A 17,511-nucleotide genomic window follows, 5' to 3' on the forward strand; every position below is an offset into this window, starting at 1 on the left:
TTCCCTCAGATCTAGACATTAGCTACGGAACTGACTGAGAGTATCTGTTTCTAACTCACTGTGTTACTGTACGACACAAGTTGAGACATCATCTATTCACTAGCTGTCACGTGCACTGAGCATGGTATACTACTGTAATGTCCGTACCTTTATGCTACCCAATCTGATCACACAGCCCCATGTTTCTGGTAGCAGCATCCCTTTTTGATGACATTGTCATCTCTCAATCTATACAGTCCTGGTGGGAGGAGGCCTGCCATTCTTTAACTTCCAGTTATGCAACCACAGGGACATCTAGGTTGGACCATTTGTTATGCTGGATCTCACTGAACAGAGAATGGCCCAAGGTGCGTGTGTGTGGTGGGCGGGCTGGGGGGAGGAGAGAGAGAAGGAGGAGGAGGAGGTGTATGCATGGACAGAGTATTATAGATGGTTTATGTTTTCTGTGGTTCTGAATTATATTCTTCTAAATAAAGAGAAAAATACAAACAATAGAAAAAATTATATATATATATATATTCTAACAGAAGGAATTCAATGTTGCAGTTTAATAAATGCTATTTTCATTCTCATGGTTTATTTATTTATTTATTTATTTATTTTATAGAGAGGAGAGAGAGAGAAGCAATAAGAGTGGGGGGGGGGGAGCAGGAAGCATCAAATCATAGTAGTTGCTTCTTATATGTGCCTTAACCAGGCAAGCCTGGGGTTTCAAACGCATGACCTCAGTATTCCAGGTCCACCACAGGTCAGGCTAAAAGCTATTTTTAGTATGAAGTTAATAATATTAAATAATAATGATGATAACAATAAATAAAACTAATAGAGGGAAATCTCACGAACATGTTGAGCTAATGAAGCCAGACCCCAAAGCGTGCATGCTACAAGATCCCATCAGTATAAAATTCCACAGCAGACAAATGCAATCGGTCAGAGCTGTCAGAAGTCAGGAGCGTGGTGATCTTGGTAGACAGTCCCGGAAGGGCAGAAGAGGAGAGCTTCCGGGTAGATGACAATGTCCTGTTCCTCATCTGGCTCCTGCTTCCAGGTGTGTGTTCAATTTGTGAAAATTCATGGAGCCATGCACTTGTGATCTGTACACTTTTCTATATGTGTAGTATACTGCAGTGGAATGTTAATATTTTTAACATTGTCCTGAATTGCTGACATCAATTGTTGAGAAAAGATGGCTAAGTTGTTCTGGTGTGCTCAGGGGAGAAGTACCCCATAAATCTATTAGGATGTAATTCATATCTTTCTTTTTTTAAAAAAAAAAAGTTTCAAACAAGTCCTTACTAGTTTGGAGATGAATGACTTTTGCACTAGCATTTTTCCATGCTTCTTTCTTTCTGCAATTCTCAGCAAAATGCTCTGAATCTGCCCTTCCTATAAATTACCGTGGTGGTAACGGCATGTTTTTCTGGGCCTTGTTCATGATCTACGTTCTGAAAGGGTCGTGAGAAATCCGATCTGCTTTCTCTGAATGAGAACTTAGGCATGCCCCGTGGTTACGCCAGGAGAGAGCAGTAATTACAATGCAGCTCTATTGTTTACAAGACCAAACTGAACTGCACAGACGTAAAACGTTTCCAGATTTCAGATGTAATATATGTAAATGTAATGAGTACAGCGAAATGTTACTGTTTAACAACCAATACCATTTTTCCTCTTTAGGAGTAAATTATTTTTTATTGGGTAAATGTTCCCTAATACATGTCTGTGATAGAAATCGAGGCCCCAAGAGCCTTGATGTTAACTGATTTCAGGAGTTCAGAGGAAAAAAGGCAAAGTAGCTCTTCATTAGAATGGGGGAGGAATGGATTTGTGGTTTGGGAAGAAAGGGAAGCTAAAAGAGTAAAGAGTATTCAGGAAAGATGACTGGAAGTTCTTGGTAGTGTGGAAGGATATTTTTAAAATGGAGATACAGGCCCTGTCTGGTTGGCTCAGTGGCAGAGCGTCGGCCTGGTGTGCAGGAGTCCCGGGTTCGATTCTGGGCCAGGGCACACAGGAGAAGCACTCATCTGCTTCTCCACCCCTTCCCCTCTCCTTCCTCTCTGTCTCTCTCTTCCCCTCCTGCAGCCAAGGCTCCATTAGAGCAAAGTTGGCCCGGGCGCTGAGGATGGCTCTGTGGCCTCTGCCTCAGGCACTAGAATGGCTCTGGTTACAACAGAGTGACGCCCCAGATGGGCAGAGCATTGGCCCTTGGTGGGTGTGCCGGGTGGATCCCGATCGGGCGGTCAGGCACATGCGGGAGTCTGTCTGACTGTCTCCCCGTTTCCAACTTCAGAAAAAAAATACAAAAATTAAAATAAAATAAAATAGAGATACACTACTGTATTGCATTTTGTTACTTGAATGAATTTGCTATATGAATCCTACTTTAACCTCCACTGAGTGCATGACTGCCTTGTGTGGTGGGGTTTTGTGGAGTCTGGAGACAGGGCTTGTGTTTCCCCCTGAGACTGGCATCCTGCATGTTATGAGAGCAACAGAGAGCAGAGGAAGAAGGAGGTAGGGGATGGAGGAGGCCTTGAGAAGTGTGCCTGTTGAACATTTGCCCCGGCTTTGACTTGCACACCCAGGGAAATGCACAGTCATAGGATGGGAAGAGAGGAGGGGGTTCCGGCAGGGAATCCAGACGGCAACTGAGTTAACAGAAATGTGAGGGTGGGATCATGCTCCCCACCACATTGTCCGTGGATGGAATTTTACTGTACTCCGAAACAGACACAACAGCCTCACTGTCCTCATCACTCCTGTAGAAGGGACGGCTGCGCTTCCTTCCACAAGGCAATGACTCATCACAGATTTGAGAACTTAAGACGTGCATACCATACCTTGTGCTAGGTTCTGGGGATGGATACGGTGCTGAATAGAAAAGGCATGGCCCTGGCTTTTGTTGAGGCTTATGGTCTAGCAGAGGGGGAAGCAATGAAACAAATGATGACACAGGAGTCACGTTCCATGGAGGAAGTCAAGATCCTATGGGGGGAGTCTGTAATAGGAAGTGCAAATTTCATCTGGGAAAAAAAATGCACTATAATAGGGAAGAGATGAAGAAGGCAAGCTATGTGCCTCAAGTTGCCTTAAAGATCACAAAGGAGGTACGAAAAGTTAGAGGCCCTCAGGTGATAGAGAAACCCAACCTGGGGCAGCCCAACCCATTTTAGGTAGCTTGTCAAGTACTCTGAGTAATCCACCCGATTTCCTTGTAGATCTGTCTTCATAAAAATTATAAAAAATGATTCATAATTAATTTGTTATATTTAATTAGTTGTTTTTAAATGGTCTCACATTTCATAAGTAATTCTTTTTAAAAGTTATTCTAACCATTAATGCTTTCTTTCTAGAAACAAAATGTTAAGTGGTAAGACACCTTCTGCTTGATTTCACATGAAGGTCAAAGAAATAAAATTCTGTTATTATACACATTATGCCTATAATCTTTTTTATAAACAGATAACATGAATGTGATCTTTAAATTAGAAGTTTATGTTGTAAAGAGCTAGAAATAAAACAGGAGAATGAGAGATTTTTTTTTCCCTTTAGGATGACAATATTAAAAATTATGAACAATAACTAATTATGGCAAGATAATTTCAAAAGAGGAACACTTGCTGAGAATTTAAATCAGTATTTTGGGGGGCATGGGGAGAATTTATACAAAATGTAAACTTTATCCTTATATCCAAGAATGTTATTTTAAAGATATTATGCTCAGATCTGTTTCCATATTTACATACAAATATATGCACATGACTCCCGCAATGACCCCTCACCCACATGATGGCAATTAGTTCTAGTTCCAGACTTTTCCCCGCACACTCAGAAGCACTTTCATCATGCACCTGCTCCAGCCAGGCTCTGTCCTTCCTGGGGGTCTCAATTGCATCTCCTTGTAGTTCCTCTCCAAGCTCCTGACATCCCAGTAGCTGCTGGCCAGTCCCCAAGGACCACTCCTCTACACTTGATGGTATGGCTAACCCCCGCCTCTTCTCTCTGTTACTCAAACCTCGGGATCTGCTTTCTACAGTTTCTTGTTACCTTATTTTTCCTTTGTTTTATTCCCCCGTTTTTATTTCTCTGTTTAAAATATTAACATGCTGTTTTCCTGATCTGATCCTTGCTGATACAAACTGAAACTTGTACTGATGGCGGTGAGGCTACATAGTATCAAACTGTGGAACTAGGCAGTCACCTGCTTCTGCTTCATCTATTCCGAGGAAGAGCTTGGGTTTCCCTTTGGTTTTCCTGCTTCCAAATGCAAAGGACACCTGCAGACGTGCTCAGGGCCAGCCAGCCTCCTAGAGCTCAGCCCAAAGCTCCACTATTGACCCCATTCTTTCTTTATGAGGCGGGTACCGTTCTCTATGTGGCTAACCTTGTGTGGACAGTCAAAAGTAGTTCTCCCCCCAGTAGATCTCAGGGCCTAGGCTCCGTGGGCAGGTCAGAGGAGGGCCCCTAACATCTCGGCCATACTCTCCTAACCTATTAAGGAGTTCTGCAGCTTAGAAATTATTAAGCCTCGGTTATTGTTGGCTCCACATTTGACTCCTGTGCTTCTTTCCAATGCTTGTTATAATTTGGAAAGGAAGAATTTTAAGTGAGTGGTGCTCTTAATTCCTAACAGGAAAAATAATTATAAAAATCAAACAGAGACTAAAGCAGTATTCCCCAAGATGCATGGAACCACTGTTACCTCTGGCTGGTTTTTATACTCTTCATCCTTTTTTATATCCCTCTGAATTTTATTTGCAATGAACTTACATTGTAGAGGGTGGGGGGAAAGTTGGCTTACAGTCGTGAGTACCTGAAACACAGTTTAATTTTGTGTTATTATTTAGTGATTATAATGTTTTCCATATGAACAACTGTAAACCTGCGTTTGCCTCACCCTGTATTTCTGTTAAAAAAAAAAAGGTAATTAAATTTTTAAAAATGAGAAAGACCTAAATCTAATTGAACTCCCCAAAGCATGAGATTTATAATCAAGTCAGGTTGCCTCAGCCACGCCCCCGGTTTCTTGTGTGTCCTCCTGGCTGAGAGGAAAAATTTTGGTCCAAAGAGAACAAGAAAAGATGAAGCAGAGCCAAGGCATAGAAAGGGCTCATTTAGAAAACATAGGCAGGAGGGATGACCAGGTAGGAGACGGGATGCGATGGGAGCTGGAGAAGTTCGGGGGGAGGAGGGGAAGATAGAGCACGGAGTCAGCACGCCGCCAGCTCCGCCCTGCCACCATCGATGGAGATCTCCTCGGGAAAGGAGGTTGGCTCCAGGCCCCGGGGACTCTGGAGAAGCTGGCAGCTTCTCCAATCTCGCTCTCTCTCGTGTCAGACATCTGTCAGCACTCCGTGAGGACCGTTGGAAATCAGGGCCATTCACAGTTTGTCTTGGACCTTTTCAAGTCTTCCCACCCCTACCAGCTACTGAAAAGGAAAAGGGAAAAAAGTTATAAAGTTTCTCTAGCCACGGCGAGAATAGCCAAAAAAAGAAAAAAGAACAAGACGGCATTAACAAAGGAGACATGTTCCCAGGACTCGTCATTGTCAAAGGCTCCATTGATTCATTTATTCCTCCAAGTGTGTGCCGGGCGGAACTGTGTGCCAAGCATTGCGGTAAGCAGTGACGACACGTGAATTATGCCAACCTGGGGAAGCTGTCCTTCACCTTGCTCTGTGTTTTCTCCCAAACAGGCTATGGCTCCTGGGCCTTAGGCCTCTTCCATCTCTCTGGAGGGGACTCCTTTCCCCTGACAGTAGAACGTAGGTTGTACCTTGTGTGTGCCGAGATAATTCGGAAAGGGGAAACAAGACAAGGGACTCATCTTCAATCTCCTACCTAAAGGGGTAGATGTCTAACCAGCAATGTGTTTCACTTGCTTGTTAGTTGACTTGGAAACATTCTCCAACCTGAAGAAAATATACAAGAAAAAATGAGTTAGGTGTCATTCTTCAAAAGCCCATGTGTACATAAATGCTTCTCATAGGTTGGTGCCTTTATCCTCGCTCTTTTCTCTGGATTTTCATTTATCTGTTTGTTTTTTTCTATCTGCTGGCAAGCTTCTAGTATATTTTGGTGGGTTTTCTTTTCTTATGAAATGCTCAGGCCCTGACCAGTTGGTTCAGTGGTAGAGCATCAGCCGGGCATGTGGAAGTCCTGGGTTCAATTCCCGGTGAGGGCACACAGGAGATGTGACCATCTGCTTCTCTACCCTTCCCCCTTCTTTCTCTCTCTTTTTCTCTCTCTTCCCCTCCTGCAGCCATGGATTGATTGATTCAAGCGTGTTGGCCCGGGAGCAGAGGGTGACTTCATGGAGCCTCTACCTCAGGCATTAAAGATAGCTTCGCCCCAGATGGGCAGAGCATTGACCCCAGATGGGGATTGCCAGATGGACCCCAGTTGGGGAGCATGTGGTAGTCTGTCTTTCTATCTCCCTTCTTCTAACTTGGAAAAGAAGAAAGAAAAATTTTATGTCATGTACACAAAAATATATGTAATGTGTGTAGATAGGTAAATAAATAGTAGAGGGATGACAGGTAGGTAGACAGACAGCTAGATTAAGTAATACTAAGAAAACAAAGAACTGTGCACACTGCACCTAGCTTAGCAATAGAACATTTCAGAACCTTTAAATCTGCCCACAGGTCTTTCCCATGTACATACATTCTGTTACCCCTTTCTCAACCTCCAGAGGTGACCAGTATTCTCAATTTTGTGTCAACATTCTGTATATATATTTTTTTCTGTCCATATTTTTTTCACAGATACATCCCTCTGCTGTTGTGCCTGTTTTTACCTTTACATCAATGTAAGTACCACATGCATTTCCTCGTGAATAGGTACTTTCAATTCCTCCTAGTTGGAAAGAAATCTGTGCTAACTGCTGCATGGTGGGCCGTTTGTTGCCTTTCTGCTGTGCAGTGTTTCATCATAATAACCGTACTGCAGTGTGGCTATTCGACCGAGTATGGAAATTTGAGGTTTGTCAAGGTTTCAAGTAAAATCAACGTTGCTAGAAATGTTTTTATAGATTGCCTCCTGGCGTACACGTGCAAGTTTCTCTAGGCTATAAATCTAGGATTATAATCGCTGAATTTAGAGTTTTTGACATTTAGTAGCTAATGTCCTTTTCCATGTACTTGGATTAATTTCTATTCCATTAGTAAGAAATGAGAAATATTGTAGGTTTACACCAGTGGTCCCCAACCCCCGGGCCATGGACCGGTACCGGTCCGTGGGCTATTTGGTACCGGTCCGCAGAGGAAGAATAAATAACTTACATTATTTCTGTTTTATTTACATTTAAGTCTGAACGATGTTCTATTTTTTAAAAAATGACCAGATTCCCTCTGTTACATCTATCTAAGACTCACTCTTGATGCTTGTCTCGGTCACGTGATACATTTATCCATCCCACCCTAAAGGCCGGTCTGTGAAAATATTTTCTGACATTAAGCCGGTCTGTGGCCCAAAAAAGGTTGGGGACCACTGGTTTACACCATTTATAACAATCAGAATTGTTAGACTTTCTTTTTCACGAGTCTCACTTGTGATATCATTTTGTTTGGCATTTCCTTTATAAACTGATGAGAATGCACATTTTTTAAAAAAAAATGCTTATTGGTTATTTGTGTTTCTGCTTCCATAAAATGCCTTTCCATGTCTTTGTTCATTTTCATGTGTGATTGCATGCGCTCTACTTTTTATACTCTATATATGAACACTTTTTAATTGTTAAATGTTATAGATACCTTCTTCAAATTTTTGGCTTATATTTTCACTCTCTTTATGATAACTGCTGATGAGCAGAGATCCTAACATGAAAAATATAGTTATACTAGTCATCTGTTTCATTTTGATTTGTCCTCATGTATCTTCTGTTCTTATTTCCATATTTCAAAGTCATATATATATATATATATTTCTCTTTTCTAAGATTTTGAAGTGTTTAATTGATTTATACAGCTGGTAAAGGGAAGCATATGCCTTTATTTTCCAGTGGACAGCCTCATTCATGAAGTAGCCAGCCATCCTTTCTTCCATTGTTCTGCTATGTCATTTTTGCTATGTATTTTATACAATGCACATCTCACCGCTCAGCTTTCTATCTGATTTCATTAGGTTATCTATCTATAGCAGCAGCAATCTAAAGTGCCTAATTCTATGGCTTCAAACAAGTCATACTCTATGCCTGGGCAAGTGCCCCTGTCCCGTTTGTCTTTCTCAGTAGGGCCTTAGTTCGTTTTAGCTCTTACAGAGAAATGTCAGAACTGGCCATCAATCCCACACACACAGAAAGAAAATCTTGCAGAGATGTTGGTTGGTGGTGCATTAAATCTACCTATTAATGTGGGCAAGTTAGTATCTGTAAGCATTTCTATCTGTGAGTATATTGTGTTTCTCATTTATTTAGGACTTTAAAAAATCTCCTTCAATGCAATTTTTAAAACTTTCTGCACAAAATGTCTTACACATCATTTGTTAGATTCATTTCTAGGGATCTTATGTATTCATTATTAAAAAATAATATTTTAACCTGACCTGTGATGACACAGTGGATAAAGCGTCGACCTGGAAATGCTGAGGTCGCCGGTTCGAAACCCTGGGCTTGCCTGGTCAAGACACATATGGGAGTTGATGCTTCCAGCTCCTCCCCACCTTCTCTCTCTGTCTCTCTCTCTCCCTTTCTCTCTCCTCTCTAAAATGAATAAAAAAAATTAAAAAAATAATAATATTTTAACGGAATTTGTATAACTGCCCCTAGAATAAGAAAGCACTTGAGTATTATATATTAGTTTTATATACAGGTAAGTTTTTTATACTTTCTTATTAATTTTGAACATATGTGTCTATTTATTTTGGATTTTGCATACAGGTAAGTATATGATGAACATTTTTATTCTTATTTGCTAGTTAAACTTAAGTAATTAGTTATTCATGTTGCCTTTCTGAGATGGTTAGGATCCCCAGTCTAATATTGAATTCTGTCTAGTTCTTGGTTTCACATGGAAAGTTATAGTTTGATGTTTTACCATTAAGCGTGAAGGTCGTGGCACAATTTTTATAGATTCCCTGTGTGTCCAAATGTTGCTGCTTCTTTCCCCTGCACCCCCAGGCATATACAGCTAGCAGAGGTTCCTCCTGATGCCTAATGGTTAGTTAACGTGAATGAGCAATAAATCTTGTTGTTTTGAAACACAGAGATTCTGAGGTTGTTTTTTCACTGTGCTGTATAACCCAACTATATTAACCGACGCATATGTACCCTGTCAGGCTAAGTGGACTTCCTTCTGAGGAAGGCTTCTGCACAGCAAAGGAACAGTCACTGGAGTGAAAAGGGGACTGATGGAATGGGAGAAAGTAATCGTAAACTTGGTGTCACATGGTATGTTTGGATGTTTACTTAATTATTAATTTTTTTAAGTCTTTGTTGCTTCCTTCCACAACCCAGTCTGTGCACCACTGGTAGGACACGTACCTCACTTTATGCAACACGGGGCTGCATGGTCTTCCAACTCAGCCTAGAAGTGAAGGGTTCAATGAATGGTACAATTGGATGTGGAGTTCATAGAAGCAAAGAGGGTTTCCTGGAGGCATTGGGAATTCTTAGTGGAGTCATGTGCTGGGAATGGTAAAGAGATGAACTTTAGATTGCCTGGCACTGTCTAGCTGACTTCTAGCACATGGACTGACAGAGCATTAACTCAGCAAATATTTATGAGCTAATTAAGTTTGCCAGGAGGTTTGACCTAAGTTAGATTTTCCTGAGATTTCTTCTATAAATTGTGAACCACTAGATGTAGCCAAGTAATCCGTTTCTACATTCTTAGTATCAGTGGGCGTCTGCCAAGAAACTCGGCACGAACTGATCGTGAGCCTGCCCTTATTATCTGATCAGCATCAAGGTTGCTTATGAGAATGCAGTCAGGGTTTTATGGTAGAGTCATTAGGGACAAGGGCATTTCTCCAAATAGGAATGTATTGCCTACAAAGGACAGGAAAATATTTCCCAAACAGCTTCAGTGCTTGATTACCCAATAGACAAAATATTCAGGAATCCAATGAGCTGCTTCTTACCTGGCACTTCGCAGTCCCTGGTGGACGAGGAGCTGTTTGCAGGGCTAGCTTTTCCCAGGAACCAAGGACAGCTTGCTTTTTTTTTTTAGTTCCTGTTTATTTTTCAGCAACTGAAGTCTTTCCAAACAGCAGTTAATGAGAGTTTCAGAGACACTGGACTGTTTTGAAAAAGTTGTACCATTCCACAGGCCACCTGAGTCAAGATTTTCAGCAAGCAAATGAATGTTACCGTTTTTTTGAGGGATGCCCACTCTCTCCAGGATCACCCAGGCACCATCTTCCCTTACTGCAGAGTAAGAGACACACGACAGGAGACCTAGTCTTCTCATATTCTTGGCTCTTTTAGGCACAGGGGAGTTTTTCTTTTATAAGTGGTTATCTGTTCATTCAAAACTATATCTGAGAGTTGATGATTCTGCTTTACAAACCATAGAAGAGATGGTCTGGATATCAACTGTTTACTTTTTACAAATAATCTCCTGTTTCTTGTTTAAGATACTGGAATTCGACTCTTCAATTTGCTATGAATTTACTGTATCACCTTGGGCTACTTACTGATTATTTGAGTCTTGGTATGCCTATGATAAAAAGAAATTAAAATAATTTTTAAAACTCACAAAACAAAAATGGAATTGAAAAGTAAGTATGATTGCTTCTACTTTAAAGATATATGGCCTGACCTGTGGTGGCGCAGTGGATAATGTGTCAACCTGGAACACTGCGGTCGCCGGTTCGAAACCCTGGGCTTGCCTGGTCAAGGCACATATGGCAGTTGATACTTCAGGCTCCTCCCCCTTCTCTCTCTCTCTCTCTCTAAAATAAATAAATAAAATCTTTTAAAAAAGGGATGTCATTTTTGAACGAGGGGCCATCGGTTTTCAGTTCTCGCTGTGTGCTGTCATTATTAAACCAGCCTAGAGGTCAAACTTTATGAGACTTGGCTTCTGCGTCTCTGAAGGGAGAGCAGTAATACTTCTTGTTTGGGATCGCTGGGAAGATTGAGATATTTATGAAAGTTCCCAATGAGCTCAGTACGCGATGTGTTTGCTAAATAAATTAAATCTTGTTCTCTATTTCAATCCCTTTCTTGGCCTAATTCTATCTCTTCTTTTTTAAAAAGACATATAAGACTCAGGTTTTTATTTTTTTATCTTTCCCTCACTCTATTTTCACAGATTGCTGCAGTCCCAAAGTGGAGGCATAAAACCACCTTGAATAATAAAAGCTGTTTTTGGCCAACTCAGAAACAGTCCATACAATGATGTCTCCTGCGTTTCTAGTTGCTCCTGGGGCTTCCCCTGGACTGACCAGGCTTCTGAGAATTTCAGTCATGCTTGGCACTTCAAACAGTACTTCTTCTCTCACCAATAATTTACATGGAGCTTGACCACTTGCACATCTTTTCTAAACAAATGTGCCCTTAAATGGTCAATATCTTACTGCAGTAAGCCTTCTTAAGTTTGGGGGAAATGTAAGTTGTTGCTATGGAGAAGTTACATCATTATTTCCCTTGAATTCTCCGTTCTCAGTACATAATTAGGTTCTAAAGAATGTGAGTTCTTCCATTTTAAAAGAGGTCTTCTCTCTTGACCTCCTGCTGAAGAGATTTTGATGAACATCTTTTGGTGTTTGATTTTGTTTCCATTTACACGTGTTATTTATTTGAAAATAGTCTGACATTACAGTTGTATAATTACATTCTTACCTAGAATGGAGTGGAATTGGGCAAGAGTTGAGGGATTTCTAACAAAATAAATAATAAAATCATAATGATGGCTCACGTTGGATGAACTATGTGCTGATACTCACAAGAATTGAGCATGCTTCTTATTTTATCCTTATAACAACTTATGAGATCTGTATTGTCTGCTATATATAAATGTACAGAAAATACGGTTTAGCAAAGTGAAATAATCTGACCACATTCAAGTTGTGTAGTGCTAACATTAAATCCATGACTGCAAAATTCCAAAGCCTGGATTTTTAACCATTATGAAACTCACAGCAAAAATATCAGACTTACCATAAGTAAGGAGAAATGCAAGTAAATTGTCACTCTTTCATTAATTCAGAAATTCAGTGTATACTCACTGAGCATTCTAAGAGTCAAACTTTGTTTTAGGCAATGAGGGAGCAACAATGCCTAGACTAGGTATAAGCCTCACCACAAGGGGCTAAAAAGTAAAAGGCATATTCACCCAAGTAAATCTATTACTTGAAGTATTAAAATGGTATGAAGGAGAAGTGTAGGATGTTTGGGGGAGTATAGAACAGGAGAAATGGTTTCCATCCAGTGTGACCAAAATAAAAATCTTGAGGAAGTGGTAGGAGGACTAAAGACCTAGAGGGTAAGCTGGGATAGGTGGAAAGTAGGGTACACGAAGTCTCAAGGTACGGGCCGGACTCACAGCGTCAGTGGAGGCATAAATTACTGGCATGGGGACATAAAAACTGCAGGACACAGGCAGGGAAGGGAGTGGGAAAAGAGATCCCCGATTGGTACACTAAGCCGGAAATGCTTGCGATACAACTAAGCAGAAGTGTCAGGTAGGCCGTCTAAGGTACAGGTCTAGGACACAAGTGGAGAACCTAGGCTGGAAATACAAATGGGGGACTCGCTGACAGAAGTGTTACAAAAGGGGACTGCAGGCCCTGGCCAGTTGGCTCAGTGGTAGAGCGTCGGCCTGGCTTGCGGAAGTCCCGGGTTCGATTCCCGGCCAGGGCACACAGGAGAGGCGCCCATCTGCTTCTCCACCCCTCCCCCTCTCCTTCCTCTCTGTTTCTCTCTTCCCCTCCCACAGCCAAAGCTCCATTGGAGCAAAGATGGCCCGGGCGCTGGGGATGGCTCCTTGGCCTCTGCCCCAGGCGCTAAAATGGCTCTGGTCGCGACAGAGCGACGCCCCGGATGGGCAGAGCATCACCCCCCTGGTGGGCATGCTGGGTGGATCCCGGTCGGGCGCATGTGGGAATCTGTCTGACTGCCTCCCCGTTTCCAGCTTCAGAAAAATACAAAAAAAAGGGGTGGGGAGGGGGACTGCAGAGTAGGATGCAAAATACAATTGGAAAGATCATATCTTAGAAAGGTGGAAGGATGTGTTGTCTCGTGACAAGTGGGTTAGTGAACAAGACGGTAAGGATACAGGTAGATACAGATGTTGTTACGTTGTAAGAGAACATGTAAGCACTATAGGAGAAGCATGCACAAAAGTACCAAAGCACATGGGAAAAGGATTACTAAACTCCACAGTGAGGGGCGAAGAACATGATCAGGTAGGCAGCATGGACGATGAGACATTTGACCTGTTTTAAAAGATGAGTGAGCATTCAACAGGCTGATACCATAGCCTGTTGGAATCCAGTGCGCCTTGTGCAGTATTTAGGACAAACTTACACTTAAATATTTCTCATCTATCTGAAATTCGTATTAGATTGGATATCCTGCACTGTCTGGCCATCCTTTGGGCAGGGAAGTCAGGTGAAAGTGCTCCTGTATGGGGACAGCAAAATAAAAGCATGGCCCTGCGGATGCTGGTGTACTTAGAGAATCACAAAGAAGCAAAAAAGTTATCTCAAGTGATAAGGCCAGAGAGATATTCAGGGGCCAAAATATGAAGAGCTTTATTTGTTGTTTAGTGAGAGAGATAGACAGACAGACAGATAGACAGACAGAAAAAGGAGAAAAATGAGAAGCATCAACTCATAGTTATGGTATCTTAGTTGTTCATTGATTGATTTCTCATATATGCCTTGACTAGGGGGCTCCAGCCAAGTCAGTGACCCCTTGCTCAAGCCAGCAACCTTGGGCTCAAGCCAGCAACCATGGGGTCATGTCATGATCTCACGCTCAAGCTGGAGACCCCGCACTTAACCTAGTGTGCCCATGCTTAAGCCTGATGAGCCTGCACTCAAGTCAGTGACCTTGGGGTTTCGAACCTGGGTCCTCCATGTCCTAGGCTGATCGACTGCACCACCACTTGGTTAGGCAAGGTTTGTTTATTTGTTTGTTTGTTTGTTGGAAGGCTAACAATAGGCGAATGGTTCTGCCTGAAGTTCGCCAGGTAGGTGAACTGGTTCAGTTTGTAAGCCAGTGTCATATGCCTTATGGTCATGTATAAGAAAGGAATAAAGGGACATATACATTTGTTGAACACTTCTATCTAATGTGTTAGTCTCTTTTCGAGAAATGTGTGAGTTCTCTCAATATATATAAATATAATATAAATATTGCATATTTATAATACCTTATAATGTATACTTATATAACTATAATATAACATAAATATTTATAATACAAACATATATATATATACATATATATATATAAAATCATAGAATTATAGAAAAACCACAGATAAGAAAACTGAAGTCCAGAGGAGAAAACCAATCTCCAGACCGTATAGAAGGTTAGTGGGATATTTGATAATTCCAGCCCCGAGGTCCCTAAACCAGGCCTCTTTCCTCCGTGTGGGGGCTTTACGCAATCACAATGCATCGCCTTTTCTCTCTATAGAACCTCGAGACTACCTGCAGATGTAGAATAGGCTTTACGCTAACGAGAACTATCTAGAGAAATAGTCTAGTGAACGTCTGCATCTTCTTCCATAACTCTCTGGATACTTCAGAGAATGCTACCACCTCCACTGAGATGCAGACACGTACATCATCTGCTTCCCAAATGTCCACCTCTCCCTGGACAGTCCTATCCTGTTTACCGTAAAAACCAAACAACTTTGAAGATCTAAATACGTGTACGTTCTTTAAAGGTTTAAGCATGATTCCTTCCCTCGAGATTTATGTGTGTGTACACTTAGGGTTTCCAAGCCTTGGCCATCGCCACAGGGAATAAGACAGCTTGTTTTGGCTACAGTTTGGGAACAGCACATTCAAACATTACTTAGATAAATGTCACCAACCTCATCAGTGATGTCATGGTTTTGCCGTGGAGCTGTTTGCAAAGGAGTCCTTTTAAGTTATGGAAGGGAATTCTTGCAGCGCTGCCTTTTAGGTGGGTCTTTGGAGAAACTGGACCTTTATTATAACCTCATCTTTTTAGATAACTTGACGATGACTGCAGTTCAGACACTTACAGAAATACATGTTTAATGTCTCATATGTATCAGGCACTATGGGAGTCTGATGCTAATAATCTCAGAATAAATTAAACATTAGTCCCAATATCTCTCTTTCTCCCCTGCTGGGTTTTTTTGTTTGTTTGTTTGTTTGTTTGTTTGCTCTACTTCTTTATCCTTAATTTTTTGTTGCTTTAATCACTAAAAAGCAATGTATAGTTTAGAGGAAATATCCCTCATGAACCCATATCTCATGAACCCCAGGAAAGTTCCACGTAAGTTCGAAACTTCCTTGAAGATGCTGAGTAAAGACCTGGCTGCAGAGGTAATTTCAAGATATTTTTTAAATCCTGTGACGACCAAAAAAAAAAAAAAAAGAAGAAGAAGGATTTTAAGCACTATTTTTTAATTGGGCGGTAGTTAACTATGTGATTATTACCGTAATGGCTTTCTGAGTGTCTGGAATATTTTATAAAGTGTTGTGCTAGCGGTGATGACAAGCGCAAGGTGTTGTGGGAACCTAATGAGGGGGCGTTGATTCGGGTGGGAACTGGGAGTGGGGGTGAGGGTGTATGGCGCAGGCGAGACAATTCCTTGAAGACTTGGAAAGCTGACTTAAAGGAGGGGTGAAGAAGAATGATATTCCAAGCAGAGAGAATCCTTTGAATAAATACACGAGTGTATAAAACAGTAGGACGTTCTTATGGTTCTCCAAGGCCAACTTCGTCATGATACAGATGGAATTCCTGCCCTCTAGCGAGGAGGTGTGGGCGTGGGGTACTTGCCTAATATTTTAGAGCAAGTGTCAGGGCAGAGACCAGCACACCATTTTCTAACTCCAAATCATTGATTTCTATGCCAGTGTGAGATCTTTGTTCTGCATGTTTAGACTACATTCCAAGACTTCATTATTAGTCCAAGTGTCTATAAACATTCCAGTTATCCTCAAGCAGAATTTCTCACCCCAGGTTTCAGGGCATGTCCAAGACCACCCTCTTTGCTAGATGAAGTTTGTTACGGGATGAGCAAGTCATGGAATGTCTCGAACTTTCTAATGGGGATGAGTCTCAGTGATTGTTAGTTTGAAAAATTCTTTCAAGCAACTTTCAACTGACCCATGTGGGAAGTTTGAATTTGACCCAGCCTCCTTCTCCTTCTCTTTCTCCTTCTCCCTCTCTTCTGTTTTCTCCCCTACTACTTCATTATCAAAATTTGGTTGCTATAATTACTGAAAGACAACTTATATTTTAAGAGAAAAGATCATTTAGTTACCATATTGCACTAACTTCAAGAGAGTTTCATTTGAGGTCTAGCTTTCCAAGGGTTTGGGTTAAGAATGCAGAAGGTAGGCTGTTTGACCTCAAGCAAATCATTCTTTGCTTGCATTCTTCTCATCTGGCCAGTGAAAGGGATTGAGCTGGTTGACTTTTCAGTTTCCTCCTGGCCCTAAAGTTTAATACTTTTTTTTAAAGTTGTTGGCAGAAAGATTTTTTTGCAACTATTTTTTTCCAAAAATTAAATATTTTCCAAGATTTTGATCTAAGGAAGAGCTAATTTCCCAAGCATGAGCCTGTCAATAGCTTGCACAATCTTCCCCCTGGTTCTTTTAGGCAAAGGACATCACTGCTTTTCCCCACCTTTTGAAACTCCCTATATTCTTCTAGCATGTTCTTCTCCTTGGATGGTTTTCCATGTTGCTCTTGTGGCCAAACAATAACAAAAACAAAACAATCCCAAATTGACATTTCTACAGCTTTGTGGAGGACAGCTGTTGGAAACACAACTCTGAATATTTCAGTGTTCTAAAACAATTCCTCAGATCCCCAAGAAGAGTTTGTCAGGATTCTCCCTTTTCTACCATCTGAGGAGAAGTATCCCTAGGACAAAGCTAAAGAAACAAGGGTTGAACTAATTTCCCTTTGGGGATTGTCATAAAATGGGAATAGTTTCTTTTTCTTCTCATCTCTAAATGTGGCAACAAAATATTCCAACAAAGCTAGGTGGAAAGAATGTTGACATCTCTTCATGCCTCAGCTATTAGATCATGAACACCCTTTAGGGAACTGATAACCATTTAAATGATTTCCCTCACACAAAAAGAGACCTTGTTTTCCCATTGGAACAGTTGGGAGTTGCCGAGAGAGTGTTCACAGAAATCTGTCTCGTGTGCATGGTGCAGAGCAGCCATGACCGGTTTCTTCCTCTCATTGTCTCTGACTTCTTACCTTCTCCTTATCATTTTGTAATAACATCCTGCTTGGAGTTCCCCAGGTACCCAATGATGTGCCATGTCTTTGTCCAAGTGGTTCCATCTTTGAGAGATGTCCTTTCATCACATAGTCAGTCCTGGCTCTTCCTAGAAGGG

The sequence above is a fragment of the Saccopteryx leptura genome, chromosome 2 (genome assembly GCF_036850995.1).
Source record: "Saccopteryx leptura isolate mSacLep1 chromosome 2, mSacLep1_pri_phased_curated, whole genome shotgun sequence".
Classification (NCBI taxonomy): domain Eukaryota; kingdom Metazoa; phylum Chordata; class Mammalia; order Chiroptera; family Emballonuridae; genus Saccopteryx; species Saccopteryx leptura.